Genomic DNA, 4,314 nt, shown 5'->3' on the forward strand with positions numbered 1-4,314 from the left:
ATAATTACATTTTGCCTTTTCCCACCCTTTATACTCCAATTGTTATACATTTTATTTCCACATACAGTATACATCATAATATATTGTTATTATTTTAAGTAGTTAATAGTACAGTTGACCCTTGAACAACACAGTTTGCACTGCACAGGTCTGCTTAGAGGCAGATTTCCTTCAATAAATATTACAATACTACATGATCCCCAGCTTGTTGAATCCACAGATGTGGAACATCATATATAGGGAGGAGGGCAGACTATGGGATTTGAGCATCTTGGATTTGGGAAACTGAGGTGGGTCCTGGAACCAATCCCCCACTGGTGACGAGGGACAACTGTATTTTAAATTTAAAACTACATATAAAAATAAGATACTTTTTGAAAAGTATTTTTATATTTACCCACATATGTATCTATTCTGATGTTCTTTATTTCTTCCTGCTCATCCAGAGTTCCATCTGGTATCTTTTTTTTTCAGTCTGAATAAATTCAGTTAGCATTTTGAAAAGTTTTTAATAGTGTAGGTCAGCTGGAAACAAATTCTCTGATTTTTGTGTCTCTGAAGAAGTATCTTGAGGGATATTTTTACTGAATATGGAATTCAAGATAGGCAGTTTTGTTTTGTTCATCTTTAGCACCATAATGACTCTGGTGAGAAGTCAACAGTCATTTGTATTGCTGTTATTCTCTAAGAAATATGTATTGTATGTATAAAAAGTTATTTTAAAATATTGTATGTATGTATTAAAAACAAATTTATTTTGATATAATTTGCATAAATTAAAATGTACACATTATGTGTATGTATTAATAACATTTTACATATGTGGGTATATATATATATATATATATATATATATATATATACATATATATATATATATCTCCATATAATCACCATCCTAATCAAGATATAGAATATTTCCATCATTCCAGAAAGTTCCCTCTTGCCCCTTTTCAGTCAATTCTCATTTCCTTCTCTGCCTCCTCTGCCAGAGGTAACCTTTTTTTAAATTATTATTATAAGACAAGTTTTCCCTTCTCTAAAAGTTCATATAAATAATCATAAAGTATATGATTTTGTATCTATGTTCTTTCACTCAGTATAGTATCTGTGAGATTTATCCATACTGTGGCATAATCCGTGGTTTGTTCCTTTTTAGTTATTGAATAATATTCTATTGTGATAATAAATATACCATAATTAAAACAAAATAAAATAATGTACTCTTCATGAACTTTTGAGTTGTTTCCAGTTTGGAGTTTTTAAGAGTAAATCTTCTATGAATATTCTGTACAAGCCTCTCTGAGAAAATATGTCCTCATTTCTATTGCATAAATACCTAAGAGTGTAATTACTTGGTTATAGGGTAGGTGTATGCTTGAAATTATATAAGAAACTGCTAAACCTTTTCCAAAACTGATTGTGGTATTTTGTATCCCCACAAGCAATGTATGAAAGTTCTTATTGCTTCACATACAATATTCGGTGTTGTCAGGCTTGTTAATTTTAGCCATTCAAGCAGGTGGGCAGTGGTATTACATTATGAATTTAATTTGTGTTTCCTTGATGGGTAATGATATTAAAAATTCTTTCGTATGCTTATTGGCTTTGGCGTTTGCATATGTCTGTTCAAGATTTTTGCCTCTCTTGTTCCACTGTATTCTGTTAAATCTTTTTATTATTGAGTTACAGGAGTTCTTGATATAGTCTGGATACAAATTCTTCATCTCATATATATATATATGCGTATATACATTTATATACAACATATACATACATACACATGCATATAGATTTTCTGCCAGTATGAGTATTGCCTATTAATTTTTGTTTGTTTGTTTTGTTTTGTTTTTGTTTTTGTTTTAACATCTTTATTGGAGTATAATTGCTTTACAATGGTGTGTTAGTTTCTACTTTATCACAAAGTGAATCAGTTATACATATACATATGTTCCCATATCTCTTCCCTTTTGCATCTCCCTCCCTCCCACCCTCCCTATCCCACCCCTCTAGGTGGTCACAAAGCACCGAGCTAATCTCCCTGTGCTATGCGGTTGCTTCCCACTAGCTATCTATTTTACATTTGGTAGTGTATATATGTTCATGCCACTCTCTCACTTTGTCACAGCTTACCCTTCCCCCTCTGCATATCATCAAGTCCATTCTCTAGTAGGTCTGTGTCTTTATTCCCGTCTTGCCACTAGGTTCTTCATGACCTTTTTTTTTTTTTTCCCTTAGATTCCATATATATGTGTTAGCATACTATATTTGTTTTTCTCTTTCCGACTTACTTCACTCTGTATGACAGACTATAGTTCCATCCACCTCACAACAAATAGCTCAATTTTATTTCTTTTTATGGCTGAGTAATAGTCCATTGTATATATGTGCCACATCTTCTTTATCCATTCATGTGTCGATGGACACTTAGGTTGCTTCCATGTCCTGGCTATTGTAAATAGAGCTGCAATGAACATTTTGGTACATGACTCTTTTTGAATTATGGTTTTCTCAGGGTATATGCCCAGTAGTGGGATTGCTGGGTCATATGGTAGCTCTATTTTTAGTTTTTTAAGGAACCTCCATACTGTTCTCCATAGTGGCTGTATCAATTTACATTCCCACCAACAGTGCAAGAGTGTTCCCTTTTCTCCACACCCTCTCCAGCATTTATTGTTTCTAGATTTTTTGATGATGGCCATTCTGACAAGTGTGAGATGATATCTCAGTGTAGTTTAGATTTGCATTTCTCTAATGATTAATGATGTTGAGCATTCTTTCATGTGTTTGTTGGCAATCTGTGTATCTTCTTTGGAGAAATGTCTATTTAGGTCTTCTGCCCATTTTTGGATTGGGTTGTTTGTTTTTTTGTTGTTGAGCTGCATGAGCTGCTTGTAAATTTTGGAGATTAATCTTTTGTCAGTTGTTTGATTTGCAAATATTTTCTCCCATTCTGAGGGTTGTCTTTTGGTCTTATTTATGGTTTCCTTTGCTGTGCAAAAGCTTTTAAGTTTCATTAGGTCCCATTTGTTTATTTTTGTTTTTATTTCCATTTCTCTAGGAGCTGGGTCAAAAAGGATCTTGCTGTGATTTATGTCATAGAGTGTTCAACCTACATTTTCCTCTAAGAGTTTGATAGTTTCTGGCCTTACATTTAGGTCTTTAATCCATTTTGAGTTTATTTTTGTGTATGGTGTTAGGGAGTGTTCTAATTTCATACTTTTACATGTACCTGTCCAGTTTTCCCAGCACCACTTATTGAAGAGGCTGTCTTTTCTCCACTGTATATTGCCTATTAATTTTTAATGTAATCTTCTTATAAGCAGAAATTTTAATTTAAATGAAGTCTAATTTTTATTTTTTCTTTTATGCCTAAATATTTCTGTGTTTTACCTATGAAAATTTGCCTGTCCCCAGGTCAGAAAATTATTATCCTGTCTTATTATAGAAGTGTGTATTTTTAGCTTGCTTTTAGGTTTAGTTTTATTGTTCATTTGAAGCAATGTTTGTATATTACTTTAGGCAGAGGTTGAGGTTCATTTCTCTTTGAATATCTAGTAGTTCCAACATCATTTGTTGTAAAGATTACTGTCTCTCAATTGAATTATTTTGGTGCTTTTTTAAATTGAATTTCTTTTCTTTTTTTAAAGTTAATTAATTAATTAATTAATTAATTATTTTTATTTTTGTCTGTGTTGGGTCTTCGTTGCTGCTCTCAGGCTTTCTCTAGTTGCGGCAAGAGGGGGCTACTCTTTGTTGCAGTGCATGGGCTTCTCATTGCGGTGGCTTCTTTTTTTGTTGGGCACAGGCTCTAGGCACACGGGATTCAGTAGTTGCAGCATGTGGGCTCAGCAGTTATGGCTCACGGGGTTTAGAGTGCAGGCTCAGTAGTTGTGACTCATGGGCTTAGTTCCATGGCATGTGGGATCTTCCCGGACCAGGGCTCGAACCCATGTCCCCTGCATTGGCAGTCGGATTCTTAACCACTGCGCCACCAGGGAAGTCTTAATTGAATTTCAATTGTATAATTGTGGATCTATTTCTATGCTTAGCATTCTGTTCCATTGACCTATTTGTCTATTTTTTGTGTTAATGCCACACTACCTTGATTACTGTAGGTTCGTAATAAATCTTGATATCAGGTTGTGTAAATTCTTCAATTTTGGTTTTTTTTTTTAAAAGAGTTAGATTTGCTATTCTAAGCCCTTTATATTTTCATATAAATTTTAGAATCACCTTGTCGATGTCAATTTAAAAAGTCTGTTGCTATGATGACTGAGACTGTATGTATATGAGAATTAACATCTGAACAAA

This window comes from Eschrichtius robustus, chromosome 6 (assembly GCF_028021215.1).
Source record: "Eschrichtius robustus isolate mEscRob2 chromosome 6, mEscRob2.pri, whole genome shotgun sequence".
In the NCBI taxonomy this organism is placed as follows: Eukaryota; Metazoa; Chordata; class Mammalia; order Artiodactyla; family Eschrichtiidae; genus Eschrichtius; species Eschrichtius robustus.